At 36.5% G+C, this 21,456-nt stretch overlaps 1 protein-coding gene across 1 annotated transcript in view; it reads right to left on the bottom strand.

The window, feature by feature from the left end:
* Nucleotides 1–21,456, bottom strand: part of OSBPL9 (oxysterol binding protein like 9) — a 132,638-nt gene that overhangs the window by 72,088 nt on the left and 39,094 nt on the right.

Genomic DNA, 21,456 nt, shown 5'->3' with positions numbered 1-21,456 from the left:
TACAGAAATTTATAAAAAGAGGAATAAAATTGTTTTCAATAGTAGACAAGTTCCCTTTCCACTGAGAACAACTAGAAAAGCTAGAATTATTTAAAAACAACTTGTTGAAGCCCTGGCTGGCGTAGCTCAGTGGATTGAGCGCAGGCTGTGAACCCAAGTGTCGCAGGTTCGATTCCCAGTCAGGGTACATGCCTGGGTTGTAGGCCATGATCCCCAGCAACCGCACATTGATGTTTCTCTCTCTCTCTCTCTCCCCACCCTCTCTGAAAATAAATAAAAATTTAAAAACAGCTGGTTGAAGCTATCAGAAAATAACAAGGTACTAAACAATGAACAGGGCCAGATCTAGGAGAAGTCAAATATCTAGAAGATAAGCCTGGTATTTCAGGTCACTATAGGTATTGTAAATTCCAGGTGAGGAATTATAGACTGAGCAATAGCTTAAAAGCCTTGTCAACATGTGTGGGTAGAGGGTATATGAAAACACTATGTACTTTCTAATTCAATTTTTCTGTGAACCTAAAACTGCTCTAACATTGAAGTCTATTTAAAAGTAAAAATAAAATGCTTTGTAAGGCCAAAAGTTAGAAACTATAGCCCACCAACTGCGGGGCCTTTGGTGAACAGGTCATGTTTTGATTAGGCTCTCAAAGGGCTGTACCTTGGGATTACGAATAAAAGAATTAAAACAACTGCTCAGCCATCTGGGTGGCCCAGAAAAGTCATGATGCCTGAAATGGATTAAAACAACCCCAGGGAGTTAGTGACTCTAAGGCACCTGGCTAGCAAAAGCACATGAAAATCTTACCTGCAAAAGAAAGCATCTTAGCCGCTAAATTATTTCTAAAAACAGTTTTCAGATACATAAGCAAAGGTAACCAAGGACACAATGAGACAAAACTACACATAAATGAAAACCAAGACAAGAGAAACAGGTCAAGGAGCTCCAGATGTTTGAACAAACAATCCCATGCTTTGGAAGTTACTATGCTTACTACATTCAACAAAAACTAGAAACGCTGACAGAGACTTAAAAACTATTCTATAAATGATACAGATTTTTACCTAAAAAATTTTCAATTATAAATAATATAGATTTTTAAAATAATTAAACATAAATCCTAAAGATAGTAATAAGCAAAATTAAGAACTCAATGATGAGTTCAACTGAAGATTAGATCAAATAAAGAGCAGAAGAAACTCATCAGAACAAAAAAGAATGAATCAAAAAGATACAGAATAGAGAAGAAAGGGTAAGCAACATAGAGAGTGAGAGGATGTAACATCAATGTAATTGGAACACCAGACAAAGACAAAAGAAAAAATGGAAAAGCAGCACTTTTTGGCTGAGAATTTTTCAAAACAAATTAAAGACACTAAGCCACAGATTTCAGAAACCCTAAGAATTCCAAGAAGGATATTTGGTTTACAGCAAAAATTACTGTAAACCAAATATACAGAAAAAATCTTAAAAACAGTCAGGAAAGGGGTGGGGGCAGTGGGGTATATATAGGGGGCAGACATATTACTATATTACTTTCAAAGAAGCATCAAAGAAGCATTAAATAGAGCTAAAGTCTCAAAAGAAACAATGGCAACCAGAAGACAATAGAGTACTACATTCAATGGTTAAAGGATATAACTTCCAATCTAGAATTCAGTGGAAAAAAAAAACTTTCAAGAATTAAAATAAAGTCACTTTCAGGCCAACAAAAACAGGAAATTTGTCACCAGCAGACACTCAGTGAAAATTTTAAAAGGCATCCTTCATGCATGAGGAATAATAACGGTGAGGGAAGGTGGTAGAAGTAGGAATGAATACAGAACAACAAAAATCATGTTACATGGTAAAACTAAATAGTTACAAATACGATAAGAGAGAACCAAAATGATTTCTGGGTGTTACCAATTAGATGGGAGATTATCACTATGAATTCATGGTTTTAAGTATATGTGTAAATAAATACATACACAAACATGGACATGGATATATATGTGTATACACACATGTGCACATATACACAAACATGCTAACATTCATATATTCTGTAGCTCTGAGAGATCCTGGATGCCATGATTCCCAACAGGAATAAGTACACCTGGCACCAGGTGTTGATTTCTAAATACCGTTCCCATTGAAAGGAACAGGGTTCCTTGGGAAAATTGTTGAATCCAGAACTAAGACAGGGAAGGCAGAAAATAAGCCTGAAACATCTTTTTTGTGTGTGGGCCAGAAAATAAGAAAGGAAATACTAAAAATATCATAAGGACATGTCAAAAGAAGACCAGTCAGTTTAAAGAGAATTCTACTGGCCAAAGCAAGGACAATTTGAGCATCAAAATAAATAATGATAGTAATGAATTTTAATCTGTTGAGTAAAACAGGAAAACCATGAGTTACTACTGATATACACATTGAAGGTTTGATGAGGAGTGGGATCTTAGCATAGCTTCAAAATACACCCCTACAAAATACTAATTAAGAAAGAAAAAAGGTAGTATTTAACAACAAAAGTCTGGCAGATACTGCCTTAGGTGATCAAAGTAGTTGTCATCAGTAATAGGACAAATTGAAATCATTTCAGTGATCTTTAGGCTAAAGATAATGTAATCCGAACCAAATCATAAAGAAACATCAGAAGAAAACAACCTGAAGGACATTCTACAAAATAATTATTCCATAAGCTTTAGAAGTGTCAAGGTCATAAAAGTCAAGGAAAGACTAAGAAACTGCTCCAGACTAAGAGAGACTAGAGAAAGAACTAAATGCAGGATGCGATTCTGAATCATATCCTCTTGCTATAACCGACATTTCTGGGACAACTGGCAAAACTTGAATAGAGTAAGGATTGGTTGGTATTAATGGATCTGGTTTTAATGGTTGTATAGAGTGTATACAGGAAAATTTCCTTGTTTGCAGGAAATACACAGTAAAGCATTCGGGGGTTATAGGACAGACATGTAGCAATTTACTGAAAAACAAAATGGTTCTATGGGGAGTTGTTCTTTGTACTATACTTATCATAACTTTTCTGTAAGATTCTTTCAATTTTTAAAAAATTATACCTAGCCCTGGCTGGTGTGGCTCAGTTGATTGAGTGCCGGCCTGTGAACCAAGGGGTCACTGGTTCAATTCCCAGTCAGGGCACATGCCTGGGTTGTGGGCCAGGTCCCCACTAGTGGGCACTCAAGAGGCAACCACACATTGATGTCTCTCTCCCTCTCCTTCTTCCTCTCTTCCCCTCTCTAAAATAAATAAATAAACCTTTAAAAATTATACTTAAAACATTATGATAAATCAAGGAAGACATAAATAAATGAAAGTATCATTTTATGGATTTAAAGACTCAATATTATAACAATTTTCAAATTGATCTATAGATTAAATACAAAGTAAATTAAAATTCCAAAAGGTGTCTTTGGAATTTGTCAAGTTGATTACAAATACAAATGGTACAACAGGTTAAGAATAGTAAAGGCTTTCTTGAAAACAGAGAAGTATTCTTAGAGGGTTTACTCAATTAAATATGAAGTCTTAATTATAAATCTACACTAATTAAGAAAATGTGGTATTCAAGCAAAGACAGATAAATAAACCAATGAATAGAGCCCAGAAACAGGCCCACTCATACATATAGACACCTGCTTCGTGACAAATGTGGTACCAAGAAGAATAAAGTAAAAAAATAATCTTTCAATAAATGGTGCTAAGACAAAATTTTTAAGAAATGACACCTGACCTTACTTTGTACTATATACAAAAATCAATTTTAGGTGATTCCTTAATTCTCAAGTGTGAAAGAAAACCAATAAAGTTTCCAGAATGCAAAACAGGAGAATATCATCATAACCTTGGGATAGAAAAGAAGCTTCTTTAAAAAAAAAAGGGGGGGGTGACTTATTTATTTTAAGAGAGAAGAGAAAAAAGGAAGTAGAGAAGAGAGTGGTTGCCTCTAGTACATGCCCCCACCAGGGACCGAACCTGCAACTCAGGTATGTGCCCTGACTGGGAATCAAACGAGTGACCTTTTGCTTTGTAGGCTGATACCCAACAAACTGAGCCACAATCATCAGAGGGAAAAAAAAGCTTCTTAAACAGGATATGAAAGTCCTAATTATAAAGAAAATAACTGATAAATTTAACTATCAATACATCAAAGTTAAGATTTTTGGTACATCAAAAGACACCATTTAGAGAATGTCATACTAAGTCACTGTGATACACAGAGTTAAAAAATATGAACTTTACATCCCTGTCTGGGTAGCTCAGTTGTTGAGAGTGGCACCCCAACACGCCAAGGTTTCAAATTTAATACCCAGTCAGGGCACATATAAGATTTAACCAATCACCTGGCTGGTGTAGCTCAATGGATTGAGCGTGGGCTGCAAACCAAAGTGTTGCAGGTTCCATTCCCAGTCAGGGCACATGCCTGGGTTGCAGGCCACGGCCCCCAGCAACCGCACATTGATGTTTCTCGCTCTCTCTTTCTCCCTCCCTTTCCTCTCTAAAAATAAATAAATTAAATTTTTTTTTAAAAAATTAACCAATCAATGCATAAATAAGTGGAACACCAAATCAATTAAGTTACTGTCTGTCTGTCTGTCTGTCTCTCCCTCCTTCCCCACCCCTTCCCTTTTCCCTGTCTCTAAAATCAATTATTTTAAAAAATTTGACTCTACAGACAAAGGAAGACAAATACCATACGGTTTCACATATATGTGGGATCTAGAGAATGAAATAAATGAACAAACAAAAACAGACTCATGGCCACAGGGCACAAACTGATGTTTGCCAGAGAGGAGGAGGACTGGGGGTTGGGGGGCAGGTAGGCAATGAAGGGACAGGGATTGAGAAGCACAAATTGGTAGTTAGAAAATAGTCATAGGGGAGTAAAGTTCTGCATAGAGAATACAGTCAATAATATTGTAATAACTATGTACGGTGCCAGGTGGATACTTACTTGGCACCAGGTGGGTACTTTGTAAATACGTAACTGTCTAATCACTATACTGTGCACCTGAAATTAATATACAATAATATTGAATGCCAACTGTAATTAAAAATAAAATTAAAAGAAAAAGAACATGGACTCTAGAGCTACAATTCCTAGGTTCAACTGTGAGCTTAGCTATTTATTAACCATATGTCTTTCAACAAGTTGCTTAACCTTTCTAAAGCCTCAGTGTCCTCATTTCTAAAATGAGGATAGTAATAGTATCTATCTCATAAGATGACTGTAGATTTTAAATAAGTTAATACTAATCTAACACATAGATAGGTACCAAGTTCACCAGATTCTTCCTTGATAGAGTTAGTCCCACTCTCTATCCTTTCTTTCAGTTCCTACTGACATCATGCTGGTTCAAGCACTCCTACAGTCTCTTGCCTACAAACAAAATACCACCACAAATGTAGTACACGCACTAGCTCCTGCTGTCTCCAACACAGCCTGCATACCTCACTCGGAATGCTGTTTCCATCAAAACCCTCAGCATTCTCCCATGTCCTGTAGAATTCACCTAACCTCCCGAACAGTAAAAACCCTCCACATCTTCTATTTCATGCCTCTTTTACAGGAACCAAACCATCTTTACATTTACCTATTAACACTCTTAACTGAGTGATCTTCCCTCTCATGGCATACTTCCCCCTCTCAAACTATAGCACGGACTCTACCCTCCTTTCCATCTATCTAAACCCCACATCCCTCAGAACAAGGGATCTTGGTTCTCCTCAAGGAAGCCTTACTTAACTAGTACAAAAGCAGTGATCTGTAGGGAACCACTTCGCATGGCGTGGAAATGTAGCTCAGCCTCCATGTGGAAAACCAGTGGGGAGTGAGTGGCACATAGGACCACACCCACAGAGAGGTTTTCCCGTGGGGAATCAGGCCTGCATTGTACCCAGACTGCTATGAGGCTTGCTTTTGCTAAAACTCCCTCACCCTGAATTGAGGCAGCAAGTGCTTACTGCACCTTTCTAAAATCTGAGCTAAACCTCCCAAGTGTGGAATGTGACCGATTCAACCACTTTTCCCCTTGGTCTGCAACATCCTTCTCTTTGAAGTAATTAGCAACATTCTTTCCTTTGTTGTCTGTAAAAGGTAATCCCCTGCAGCAAACCCGTGCATAATAAATGAGGACTACCCTCCATGTAATGTACCCAGAGAAGCAATAAAAACCTGTCCAGGCAGGGGTCGGGGCTCTCTCACTTAGAGTGCGGCCACGCCATCCCTTTTTCTCCAAAGGACTTCTGCTGTTCGTGTGTATTTGTTCACTAGCAGCCACAACATACACGGATCCTGCAGGCCAGGATCCGCATCAGTGATCTCTCTCTCCTTTGAACTCCTACAGGACTTTTAAATGCCAATTATTCTTTGATCAAGTATTTACTTACTACCTATAAAGTTGAAATTTTATACTGCCCCCACACTGTTATTTACACTTTTCACATGTTTATGTTTTATATCTATGGTTAAAATTTAAGTTATCTGAAAACAACCATACTGTTTAACATAGTACTAGATATATCCACCCATCCTTCCATTCTACCATCTGTCCATCCATCCATCTATCCATCCACCCACCCATTTATTGCATAATTACTGTATACCAAGTACTGTGTAGAAACTAGGGATATAAGTTCAAATAAGAGCCAGGCCCTGCCTTTAAGACAGGCATCAAGTAACAGAGAGATACATTTGTAAACTGACAGCTGCTACTATACAGAATGACTGATATGACCAGAGAGGAAATCAGTGTAAGCATAGAGTTCAAAACCTATCACAAGGAAGTGTGTGTTTGTGGAGATGAATTTGGGGAAGGCTTATGGAGCAAGGAGATCGGAGTTGAGCTTTAAAAAATGACTAGAAATTAGAGTCAAAGGTTCAAGGGTGGGTATGGATGTCGGAGGGAGGGAAGGAGGGAAAAGGAAGGGGGCGAAGAGAGGTGTGGGAGGGGGTCACTGATAGGGAGCCATTCAGGGTAAAGAGGACAGAATAAGCAAAGGCAAATGTGTGACAAATTACTATATGAGGATATAGGACTAAACAGAAAATACAGCCCATGTTTTGCTATTTTTTCTAGTGCTGACCTTATGAAGTCATTAATACCATCTGAATATTCATTTTAACACCTTCAAATTGGAGGCTTGCTGCACAAAGATGATATATAGACCAATGGAACAAAAGAAAAGAGCCCAGAAATAAACCCTTGTATGTAAGGCCAAATAATAAACACAGAAAAACAAGGGTGCCAGGACCACACAATGGGGAAAAGACAGTTTCGTCAACAAATGTTACTGGGAAAACTAGACATCCACACATTCCAAAGAATGAAGATGGACCCTTACTTTATACCAGGTATAAAAATTCATCAAAATGGACGAAACACCTAAACGTCAAACCTAAAACAATGAAATTCCTAGAAGAAAACATAGGGAGTATCTTCAGAACACTGGATGTGGCAAATATTCCTTAGATATGACACCAAAAGCAGAGGCAACAGAATTTTAAAAAATAGACAAATTGAACCACAATGAACTTAAACACTTCTGGGTATCAAAGGAAACAATCAACAGAGAGAAAAGGCAACCTATGGGAATGGAAGAAAATACTACAAGTCATATACCTGATAAGAGGTTAACATCTAGAGAATATACAGTATAAGGAACTTCTCACACACAACAACAACAACAACAACAACAACAAACTTGATTTTAAAAAAGAGCAAAAGAGTTAACAGATATTTGCCAAAGAAGACATATAAGCAGTCAGTGAGCACATGAAAAGATGCTCAACATCACTAATCATTACGGAAATGCAAACCAAAACACAATGAGATTTCACCTTTCACCACTCAAAATGGCCATCCATTGATGTTCTTCAAAAGAACAGAAGTAGTAACTGTTAGGAAGGATACAGAGAAGATGGAATCCTTGTGCCCTGTTGATGGGAATGTGAAACAGTACAACCATTATGGAAAACAGTATAGAGGTTCCTCAGAAAATTAAAAACAAGAATACCATACAATCCAGCAATCTCACTTCTGGTTACACAGTGAATCCAAAGAAATTCAAAGCAGAATCCCAAAGACACAGTTGCACATCCGTGTTCACTGCAGCATTATTCAAAATAATCAAAGGTGGATGAACTCAAATGTTTATTGACAGATGAATGGATAAAGAAAATGTGGCATATATATACAATGGAATATGGTGCAGCATTAAAAAATAAGGAAATTCTAGCCATGGCTGGCGTAGCTCAGTGGATTGAACGTGGGCTGTGAACCAAAGTGTCGCAGGTTCGATTCCCAGTCAGGGCACATGTCTGGGTTGCAGGCCATGACCCCCAGCAACTGCACATTGATGTTTCTCTCTCTCTCTATCTCCCTCCCTTCCCTCTCTAAAAATAAATAAATAAAATCTTTTTAAAAAATAAGGAAATTCTGACACATGCTACAACATGGACATATCTTGAGAACATTATACGAAGTGAAAGAAGCCAGTCACAAAATGACAAACATTGTGTCAGTCTACTCACATGAGGTCCCTAAAGCAGTCAAAACTATAGAAACGGAAAGGGGAAATGTGATCACGAAGGGCTGGGGAGAAGGGGTAAGAGGAATTGGTGTTTAACTGATACAGATTTCAGTGTTACAAGATTAAAAGTTCTAGAGACTGTTGCACAACAATGTGAATATACTTAATGTTACTGAAAAATGGTTCAGTTGGTAAATGTAATGTCTTGTGTTTATAATTAAAAAATAAATTGGGGGCTTGGGCTAAATTGCCCTTTCCAGCTGAAAATTCAATATTCTATTATCCTGACTAACCTAGTCCCACCTTCTCCCATTCTCCCATGAGCCAGTAAACAAACCTGTGCTCTGCTGGATCTACCAGGGAAGTATATTTGTCTATATGAAGTACCAATGAAGTGCATGGTTATTTACTCAATCATAATAAATTATTTGTTCACATGAGAAGTAAGAACACAGTAATGGTATACAATTCACAAACCACCTGCTGAGGAAGCTCTCTAGAAGTAAAATTAAACTTTTGAACAAATCCCTACTAAAATGGCCCAATTTAATTAGTGAAAACAACTTTTAAATAGTACATATATTCCTTATACACATAAAGACAGGTTAACTCTTCCTGCCTCTTTTTATAAAGTTTATATACCGTATTTTGCTGTGTATAATGTGCTCCCGTGTATAATGCATGCCCACATTTTTGTGAGCATTATACATGGGATTATTACACCCATGGAATGTACTCATTACACTCATGCATAATGTGCATCCTTATTTTCCCCTTAAAAATTTGGGCAAAAAAGTGCACATTATACACGGCAAAATACGGTATTCAACTTATCTCTAGAATTCCTATCTTTAGCTCCTACCTCATTACATTTTCAAGCTCTCTTTCCATTCTCTGAGCCAGCAAGCTCTAAATTTTGTTTGGCTCTGACCCACAATAAATGCAATTTCTAGAATGACACAATTCACAAATACATATACACGTATATGTGTATACAGACATATACATATAAAACTGGAACATTAGTTTCACAAAACAATGTTTGCTTTTACTACATGCCATACACATTGATATTTCCCCTCTGCTGTATTTCACCTTTTTAAAAACGCTGATCTTGGTCCACCAAATAGGATTCACAATCCACGGTGAATTGCCATCTACAGTATGGAAAACACTTCTCTATGCCACTCCAATGCCCCACAAAGCTACTGCTTTTCAGTATCTGTTAAGTAGCATAGATAAAGACTTAAGAAGGCTGGCTCTGATGCGTCGTAGCTTTGTCCTTATTCACCCAGACCTTGAGCATGTTACTTAAACTCTCTGAGCTTTATTTTCTCATCTATAATGAGGATGATACTACTACCTATGGGGATGATAACAGTACCTAGATCTTACAAGGTTGTTGTAGGATTTAAATTAAATCATTAATCTCTACAATAGCACAGTGCCTGACATATACTAAAATATCCCCATATTATTATCCCACAGAGCCTTAAGAGAAAACAAGTTCTACTAATAATCTAGTAAATGATTAGCCAGAAAAAATGAGTAGGGAAGGGATTACTGATAAATTCTTACTTCTTTTTTTTTTTTAAGATTTTTATTTATTTATTTATTTTAGGGAGGGAAGGGAGGGAGAGAGAGAGAGAAACATCAATGTGCGGTTGCTGGGGGTCATGGCCTACAACCCAGGAATGTACCCTGGCTGGGAATCGAACCTGGGACACTTTGGTTCCCGCCCGCGCTGAATCCACTGAGCTACGCCAGCCAGGGGCGATAAATTCTTATTTCTAATAATGACTGGTTTACATAGAAACAATATAAAGTGCACAGAAAGAAAAACAATATCCATCCAGGAAATAAAATACTGACATTTTCAGGATTTCATTCACATTCTTTCACATAATTGAAGTAGGTTTTAAGACAAGTTTCTAAAACTCCTATACCTTGCTGTTCCTGATCCACACTTAAGAATCTGTTCTCTTAGTCACATTTTCTTTTCCCTCTAAGACATACAGCAACTATGAATAAATTACTGCTTGTTCATGAAAGGAAGTGGTTATTTACCTGTTCTGTTATTGAAGTAAAAAAAAAAATAGCCTCTATAAGCAGGAAAGCCTCCTTTTCTCTGAAAGTTATTGTGAAATGAAAGCATTATGCAAAAACAATATTTACAAGATTAAGTGCTGAGTAACTGCTCAAAATCTATGGAGCCTCAATTCACATCTGGTATTGTGTTGGAGATATAAGCAAGGATAAGGCAGATCATAATCTCAAGTAATTTGGTCTCCTGAAAAGTACAATCACTTGGCTTGGTAGTACACTGTTCAGTGGGGGGTTATCTTCGCACATTCTAATAGCCTCTAGTATCTGCTCATTAGAAGCCTATGCATTCTTCTAGGCTATGCTAAAATGTCATCTTACCCACACATGTTGCTCATGATAAGAGGATCTGCTCTGTCTTTCCTTAAATTTATTCAAGTGTTTCAATACTCAGGTAGCATATAAATATGTGTCATATACTAGTCATTGTCTTAGGCATTAGGAGCACAACTTTGAGCAACAGTTTATAACTCTAGTCCAGCCAATAATCAGAGTCCAAATCTACCTTTCCTATCTTAATTCCCAATGTACTCCTCTATGAACCACTCAATTTCAGTTACACTATACTTAATGCTCACATGACTCAAGTTCCCAGCTTTTGCTCAAGGTGTTCCCTCAGCTGAAATGCCTGAGTCTTGTCTCTGTGTAAATAATAAAAAAAGCTAGTAACTCTATTAAGCATTTAATCTGTGTCAGCATGGTCTGATACATATGTCTAAACATTTAACCTGTATTAACTAATTAAATCCTCACAAACAATACTGATGATTGGTATTATTATTATCTTCATTTTCCAGACTATACACAGAGAAATTTAGCATTTTGCAATAATGACCGAAAACTTCCCTAGTCTCATGAAGGAAAATGCCACACAGGTCCAGGAAGCTCAGGGAGTCCTGAACAAGATGGCCCCAAAGAGGCCCACACAGAGACACATCGTAATTACAATGACAAAGCTTAAGACAAGGAGAGAATTCTAAAGGCTGCAAGAGAAAAGCTGGTAGTTACCTACATGGGAGCTCCAACTAGATTGTCATCATTCTCAACAAAAACATTTCAAGCCAGAAGGGAGTGGCAAGAAATATTCAAGGTGATGAAAAGCAGGGACTTACAACCAAGGCTGCTTTACCCAGCAAGGCTATCACTTAAAACTGAAGGAGAAATAAAGAGCTTCCCAGATAAGAAAAAGCTAAAGGAGTTTGTTAACACCAAACCAGAATGCAACAAATGTTAAAGAGCTTACTTTAAGAAGAAAAAGAAAAAAAAAGAGGAAAATACTTTAAGAATAAAATGGCACTAAATATGTATCTATCAACAACCACCTTAAATGTAAATGGCTTAAATGCTCCAACCAAAAGACAAAGGGTAGCTGAATGGATAAGAAAACAAGACCCATATGTATGCTGTCTCTAAGAGGCACACCTCAGATAGAAAGATACACACAGACTAAAACTAAAGGATGGAAAAAGATATTTCATGCAAATAGGAAAAAAAATGCTGGGGTAGCAGTACTTATATCCAACAAAACAGACTTTAAAACAAAGGCTACATACAGTAAGAGACAGAATAGGACACTACTTAATGATAAAGGAACAATCCAACAAGAGGATATAACTCTTGTAAACATTTATACACCCAACATAGGAGCACTTAAATATGTAAAGAAAATCTTGATGGACATAAAGGGAGAAATTGACAGAAATATAGTTTTAACACCCCACGGACTTCAGTGGATAGATCTTACAAACAGAAAATCAGCAAGGAGACAGTGGCTTTAAACAACACACTATACCAAATGGATTTCATTTCACTCCCCCAAAAGCAGAATATACATACTTTTCAAGAGCACATGGAACGTTTTCTAGGATACACTACATATTAGTACACAAAAGTTTCAATAAATTTAAGAAGCTTGGAATCATATCAAGCATCTTCTCTGACCACACTGCTATGAAACTAGAAATCAATCACAAGAAGAACACTGAAAAACATACAAAGGAATGGAAGCTAAATAACATGTTAGTATATTGTGATGACATTGTACCTAGAAGGCAATAAAAATAAACAGTGTCGAGGCTCCAAGCAACCCTGGACCTGTTAATAAGCCTCATCCCATGCCCTTCTTGCTAGACATAAAGTCCTTCTTGTAAGATAACAATAATAAACCTTCCCACACTTTGGAGACAGTATGAAATAGAAAGAAGTAGAGTCAAAAACTCTAGTCAGAAAACCTGAGTTCAAGTCTCAGTTACACTATTTTTTATGTGACCTAAAAAGGACAGTACTTAACACCTCTGAGTTGTATCCACAAATTTCAAAAGAGGTTAACTATCACCAACTACTCAGAGGTCTCCTGTGAAAATCAAGTGAAATGAGATATGCAACACTGGGGAGCCAGTGAAGTAGGTCAAGGGCAAAATTCCTTTATAATAATACTAGGATACCTCTGTGCGTTTTCACTGCGTTGACATCTGCACTGATGGTACAAGAGCAATGGTGGCAAAACTTATGGCATCTTAGCAAAACTAGAGGCAATAGCATGAAAGATTCATTCAAAGTACCAGATAGACCATGGAATTTAATGTAATAGAGTATTTTCATATATAAATCACACTACTTTTGTTTCAGATTCCACATTGCAACTAACCTATAAGAAACTATTACTTGCTGAGTTCTGGCAAAGTATCACAGAATAAAATTCACAATTATCTGAAAAGGCTATTAAAATACTTCTCCTTTTTATAACTATATGTCTGCATAAAACCATATTTTCTTCATATACTTCAACCAAAACCACATATCACAAAAGAATGAATGCAGAAACAGATTATGAAAATCCAACTATCTTCCATTAAACAAGACATTAAAAAGATTTGTAAAAAAAAAAAAAAAGATTTGTAAAAATGTAGGAGGCCACTCTTCTATTTTTTTTTATTTGGGAAAATGATTATTTTCTCATAAGCTGTTATTAGTATAAAGGGTTTGTTATTGATATTTTAAGCAAATAAATAATTTTTAAATCCCTTAGTTTGAATTTCTAACCTGCAAATATCAGTAGATATAACCCATGTAAACAAAAGCTCTTTGGAGTCCTCAATAAGTTTGTGAAGGGATCCTGACACTAAAAAATTTCAGAATCAGCTCTGGCTGGTGCAGCTCAGTGGATTGATTGCCAGCCTGCAAACCAAGGGGCTGATTGTTTGATTCCCAGTCAGGGCACACATCTGGGTTGTGGGCCAGGTCCCCAGTTGGGGGCATATGAGAGGCAACCACACATTGATGTTTCTCTCCCTTTCTTTCTCTCTCCCTTCCCCACTCTCTAAAGGTAAATAAATATATTTTTTAAAATGTTTCAGAATCACTGGTATATATTGTATGTGACATATTATTTGAGTACATACTGATTGCCTTCTCTACTAGAATGGCAGCTCCTAGAAATCAGAAGCTTCTTGGCCTTATTTGTTGTTGTATATCTAGCACTTAGCAAAGCACCTTGCATGTTTTGTAGGTACTCATTATATATTTGTGAGTGGGTACATGAAAGATACTGAATAAAAACATTCCATTTAGATAATGAAGTGGTTCCAAGTACTGCAGACTATAATTTGTAACCAGTTGGGACAGGCTGAGTGCTCAGAGGGTGGTTTTTAAAGAAGGTAATAAAGAGGTGTGGAGAGAGAAAAACCAATTCACATGACTCTAAATCTAAAGTAATCTAAACCATGTTTTGATATTCAGAAGGTCTAAGTACCATAGTTTAAATAAACTGCTTATCATAATTAGGACAGTGGCAAGATCAGATTAGAGAAGAATGATCTCTGTGCTTTATTACATTTTGTACAAGCTTCTGTCAATGCACCTATAACAGGATAATGCTCATTTGTTAACATTTTTTCCTTCCATTGCTCACCAGTGTATTCCCTGAGTACTGGGATAGAATCTGATGCAATAGCTTCTTAACATCTCAAAGCTTGACATGTTCTTAGAAAATAACTGAAGCTCGTGATTACCAGAAAAATGATAATTTGTCATCTTTTTAAATGATACCTTCTTAGAGCTCCTGCCCAGCATATACTAAATCCTGGGCCCTCCACCAAGCATTGTCAATTCCCCAAATCCTGCTCTACTTTTTCACTTCTCCATTGTACTCACCCCATCACACACATACATGCATGCAACACATTTTTAGATTTATAGCCTGCCTCCTGCCACTAGAATGTAAGCTCTACCAAGGTAGGGATCTTTATCTGTTTTATTTATTGATGTATCCCAAACCCTAGAATCATTCCAGGCAAACAAGTGCTCACTAAGAATTTGTTGAATCACAAATAATGATCCACTGATTTCATTATTCAGTGTATGGTTCCATTTTTTATATTTGGAATCTAAAAATAGAATTTCCAAAGAAATCTTAAAATTTCTTAAGAAATCATTATTTTTGCTTAGTATCCCTTAAAGCTGCCATAATTGACTCCCTCAATTCTTAAGAATAGCTTTAGCTAAAGTCTCCAAACTGTCAAATAAAACACAAGCAAATATTGACAAAAGTTTCTCCCTCATAATCTCTGCTTTCATTATCTAAAGCAACACTGTGCTTCCCCTGGACAGGGTCAGCATTGTATTGGGCAACTGGTATCTTTGATTGAGGCAAAACAGACAAGAAAATCGGATGTAGATTGATGGGTTCTTTTCAATTAATTCTACAATCACATGCTTGTAAATCAATGTATCCCAACCAATCAAAAATCCTCACCAAATTTATATGTAAATAAACACTAAAAATTTTAGTTTCTGCAGAAGATGTTTCCTAACTACTTTAACTCCAGGTTTTAGTAAAGAGGCCACTATTCCTTAAACTTGAATTTAAGAAAAATTAAGATTTAAGTTTTTAATCTTTAAGACTTACAATACTGACAGGGGGTAGAAATTAGGAATATTATTTGGAATAGGATGGTTTTAGAGAACTCATCCAGACATCAATACAAAGGGTGATTTGGCAGAACAGGGACCAGAAAAGGGAGAGAAGGAAGTTAAAAAGTGACTTAGGGAGATAAAGAAAAGGTAGAATCTAATAGAGATTGTAAATCATTTGATGTTGATACAGTGTAAGGGATGCAGATGTAAGGAAAGGGAAGGCTTCAAATTGGATAAATTGGGTAAGGAGAAGTGCTACTTCACATCATGAGAACACAGGAGGAAAAACTGGCTGAAATTGGTGAGCTGAAAATTTTTATTTTGGATTTGAAGAGACTCAGATTCAACTCTGAAATTTGGCAAACCTGATCTGAAGAATCTTATCAAAAGTTTTACTGACTTTAGCCCTGGCTGGCATAGCTCTGTGGATTGAGCTCGGGCTACAAACCAAAGTGTTGCAGGTTCAATTCCCAGTCAGGGTACATGCCTGGGTTGCAGGCCATGACCCCCAGCAACCACACATTGATGTTTCTCTCTCTCTCTCTTTCTCTCTCCATTCCCTCTCTAAAAATAAATAAATAAAATCTTTTTAAAAAGTTTTACTGACTTTATTAATTATAGTACTCAAATAAATGTTGCCAGAAAATATTCCCTTTTCCAGGAGAAGCCAAGAAGTAAAACACGTCTTTTATTTTTGCTTAATTTATTTTTTATTGTTCAATTATAGTTGTCCCACCTTACCCATGTATTCTAGGGAAGGGAAGGGAGAGAGAGTTAGAAGAAGGTAATTTTGAGTAGCTGAAGCCACATCTCAGTTCATAAGGAAAAAACAGAGAACTTGAAAAACACTTTCACTGATTACCAAGGTTAAGGGTTATTCAGAAAAGAAGAATGATGTCACGAATCATTCAACTTTAAAATTAGGCATGAATTAGGAAACAGACGAAAATTAAAACATGTTAGAAAATTCAGGAATAAAATTAAAGCAAAGCAACTAAAATATACCTGTAAGAAAAGAGAAGCTGGTACTTAATTCTCTTGCCTACCTCCAAGGCAAACAAGGTCAAAATAGATGTGGCCTAACATGACAGAATCATATTAACAAAAAACTATAATGACCTATTTGTTACTTTAAATAAAGCTTAGAGAGTTTCTGAAAATAGATTTTCTTCCTTACATACTGAGAGTACAGAAGCCCTTTAGACTTAAAGCACGCAAATATATCTTCAGGGTGTAAAGCACAGTAAAGGTACTTCTGCATTATATTCTTACAATATTCCTAGTGAACAACGTTTCTGAAGGTCTCACTCTTTGCCCTTAGTAGCTCTCCAAGGATTTCTGCTCAGAGCAGAGAGATAGCAATATGCTACTTCCTTCCTTCTCTATATTTAGCTATAAGCTCTTAATATATTCATCTTTTTTTTAGGAAAGCATATATTTCCAGACCAAATATGCAATATAAACCCAGATATAACCCCAGTACATTCCACAAGCTTTAACTCTATCTTGTAAAACACAATCTAGATGAAGTGAAATGTCATTGATTCAGCCCTCCCTAAATTCAGGGCTCAAATCCTATTCGTAATAATTTATACCACTATGCACTATGCTTAAACGAACTCACCAAGTACAAAGTGTAAAAAACATTAAAAATTTTCATAATGATAAATCACACTAAAAAATATTAGAGCAATGTTAGTTTGGTTCTAATGTCTATAATACAGCTAGAAAATGAAATATCTTTCCAGATAACATATCACTCAGATTTGTTTCCCTCTGTCCACCATGAACCAACCTGTCCACATTACTAACACTCAACTATACACTACACTATGGCATGGCCTTGATTTATCTCATTAACCTAAAAGTGCAGATTGCTAAAAGGAAAGGACTTACTTTGGCTCACATTCCAAAGCTCTGCAAGATGGCTCAAAAGTTCCACACAGAGAAAATGGTCAAGTATATATATATATTTCAAATATTATTTTCTACACTCATAGTCTTTCCTTTAAAAAAATCAAAACATACCTCATGCAAGTAAAAGCCGGTTACTATTTTTTGAGCCCTGCTATCTGCCAGGCATCATGTTGAGTATTTATATGCATTTTCTCTAATCTTACAATAATACTAGAGGTCAGTATTGCCACCCTCATCTTACTGGTGACCCCACTCCACATCTAGGCTTCTTAGGTAGATAGGACTTCCTCTGCAGAGGAGGAATAAAACTGAGAAGATATGTTGGCTTGTTTTCCTCAACAACTTAGGTGTGCTCCTTCACTGATATATTAAAAAAACTCTGCAGTCAGAACAGGAATAAAATTAAATAGGGTACAGGTCAACACCATTTGACTCCCTGTCCTTTAAGTCCATTCAGGGAACATTGCTGGGCCAGTCTTCCAAGCCTCCCTCACACTTAGTGACAGACTGCTCACCTCATGCTGCATGCTATGGCTCACGCCAGTCTCTTCTGAGCCATGTCTCAGTTCCCTTGCCTCAGCTTGGCCCCTGCCAAGTGACAACTAACAACTTGGATACACTGGGCACAGGGGAAACTTTGACAACCAAACCACATGACAGCACGAAAACATTCACTATTCTCAGAATAGGAAGCATGCTGTACTATTTAGAAGAGAAAACAGTAGTGAAGCTAGAACTGAAAAGAGGCTAAGACACAGTGAAGAAAGAAGACAGTGTGAGCAAGGGTAACAAGGGACAAAAGGCGTGAATAAGCAGCATCATGCAATGAAAATAGCATGGGTTTGAATCCAGGCTTGGCCACTTCTTGTGCATGTTACCTTGAATTAAAAGTTCCTCCAAGCCTCAGTTTCCTTATCTATAAAGAGGAAATAAAAATACCTGTCTCATAAGATGTGTGGGGTACATATGAGGACCACAGTGGCTAACACAACACTAACTGCACCCTGAATAACTGTTTGCTCCCTCTTCTCTACCCTACTCCCTTCTTTTATTCATCAGACACTCACTTCTAGAATATAATCACCTTCCCCAGGAAGATACCCAATCAACCTCTCCAAGATTAAAAAAAAAAATCCCATCGACACCTATCCCCACTTGCCTTAAATCATCCATAAGCAAGGGTTAGCTCAATTCTCTTTTATATGATCCCCTGATTCCTCCCACTAGGCAGTCACCCAAAGTAGATATCCTCATTAAAGCTAGCAATGCAGCAAAGATACAGCTGCCTTATAGTTTATCTGAATCATAATTCCTTTTTCCAGGGGATTAGTTAAAATATCTTAGGGGACTCCAAATTTAATATTAAGAAAATGCAATGATAAAACAACTCAGACTTATGTGCTGGACCAAGGGTGCACACACATGGGTGCCCTGCAAAGCATCGTGATCATGAGAATAGATGTTCATAGACTGCATGTAGAGTTAGTGGCGGAGGCTGAAAAGACAAAGATGACCGTGGCAGAAGTAAGCATTTTCTTAGAGAATTCACCAACTGGTTAGGCATCTAAAGTAAAAGTAAGAGGGCGTGCAACCTAGGCATTACTAGAAGACACAGTTTAGCTCAAGTATATTTAACCTGGAGTCCAAGAACTACCTGAAACTGAGCAACCAGGAAACCTCCTCTAGAATAATGATTTTCAAAATGTGAGATCCTTGAGGACAGACACTTTGCTCTGCTCACTACTTTATAAACTCAGAAACTAACCTAATGCCTGGTAAACAGTAAGCAGTGAAATATTTATTGGCAATAAGAATAGATGAAAGAAAGAAAAAGAAAGAAGCGGGGGAGCAGCACATAAGTCTGAGGGGAGGGGAGGGGAGGGGAGGGAAGATGGATGAAATAAATCGAATGCTGGTATACTCTCCAAGTGCCGTCTGACTTCAACCAGAGCAACTGTATTTTTTTGTCTCAGCTTTGGCTTATAAATAAGATTGCATATGTAAAATGCTTTTATTAAAAGTTTGATAACCATGGAAAATCTATTGTTATTATTCCCTTCCCTGAACTCCTATTATAGTTACAAGGGCATGCAATTTAATGCTTAATTGTCCTTCCAGTTAGTTTTGAGTCCCCAAAGCTTCTTGAGATATAAGATTATATTTTACATAAGCAGTACCTGCCCTTTCAACTTTCATATAATTTCTACTTCTTGTACAATGACTCCTCAGACTTGTACAATGACTTAAAATTCTTTAAATCAGACAGCCAATAGACATTTTGCACCATCACATGCATGGCATAAATCATGCCAGACCAACAATTTAGTTTTTGTAGCATCACCATCTCCACTTGGAAAGCAGTGATCCTGAATATATTTTAATATACTTTGCATTGTTATACCATTCTTTTGATTAGTAGAAAATTAGGAAAATTAAAGAGTCAATAGGAGCAACAATAAACATAAATCTTATAAACATAAATGAAAAATCATTAGGCATGATAAAACTGTACACCTTTATCATCAATGGGACATTCAGACTTTGGTCCATCGTCTATATATTCATTTTTGAAAGAAAATAATAAAATGTATGAATATATCTTATGGACAAATATTATGTCTAAAAGGCACAATCTACTTCATGCATATTTTCAGGTACACATTATATACTAAATTAAAGAAACACTTTTCTTTATATATCTTAATTTACTCTTCACACTAACACCTACTAAGCCATGTGTTTCCAAATTGGGTAAAAAGATTACTTAACAATATATACTACCAATTTCTCAGGTGATAGGGTAAATGAGTGAGTCTAAAACTATTCCCTACTCCTTTTCAAAAAGGACATATTTTTAAAGACAGGAGCACATCAACAATAACTATAAAAATAGACAAAGAAATGAACATGCCATCAAACAAGAAATAAGCACATTAAAAACATTTTGCAGGGGGCATTGGGTGGGCATTCTTTTAAAATTATAATACTAAGTACCTAGGAGGAACGTGAAGCAGAGGGGAGGATAAATCGATAATCTCTCTCGAAAGCAATTGGGGAGGATTGTTTCAGGAATATTAAAAATAGGTCTTTTGTTCCAACAAATTTTTTTATGAATCTATCTATCCTAAGGTAAACAGAGATTTGGTTAGTGATTTATATACAGGGATTTCAGCATGGTATTACTTAAAATAGGGGAAAAAAACCTTTGTAATGCAGATGAATGGTTAAATATAATTACTCATCAAATGGAATGTTATATATCTATTCAAAATCTTAGAACATTTAGTGTTATGTAGAAATATTCATGACAATTTTGGAAGTTTAAAATATGGAAACTTTATTTACACAAAATGACTCAATTTTTAAAAATACACACACTCATCTAAAGCATCAGAAAAAAATTCAAAGCATGTTACTAATAATTATCTTCAGGTTGCAGGGTTATGGGTGATTATTAGTATTATCTTCATACTACTCTATATTTTCCCAAAATTCTACAGTGAGCAAGCACTAATTTTACTACTTAAAAATTACAGAGAAGGGAATGGTAAGATAAAAACATAAATGATTAAAAACACAAAACTAAATATCCACTCTAATCCTAGCTATTCACAGTCCACACTTGGTTAAACTTGGGGAAACTATAATTTTAAATATTCAGGAATGATCTTGAACAGAATGCAAATTAGGAAGAAGAAAGGTAAAGCAGTGAGGTCCAACCTTCCTACAGCAAACCCCCAATGTACAAATTCAGAAGCATTTCCGCATTTAACACCTACTGAAATAACATCTATTTAGAGAATTAGTTATAGCTCCTTATATTCCCCTTACATGAAGTCTTAATGGTTACTCATTCTGTTTCTATTTAAAAAGAGGTTATCGGACTTCCGGCAAGATGGAGGAATAGGTGGACACACCGTACCTCCACGCACAACCAAGATTAGAACAACAACAATTTACAGCCAGAATAACACTCAGAACTG

Source organism: Phyllostomus discolor, chromosome 5 (assembly GCF_004126475.2).
Source record: "Phyllostomus discolor isolate MPI-MPIP mPhyDis1 chromosome 5, mPhyDis1.pri.v3, whole genome shotgun sequence".
Lineage (NCBI taxonomy): Eukaryota > Metazoa > Chordata > Mammalia > Chiroptera > Phyllostomidae > Phyllostomus > Phyllostomus discolor.
This window is presented reverse-complemented; position numbering and strand designations above follow the sequence as displayed.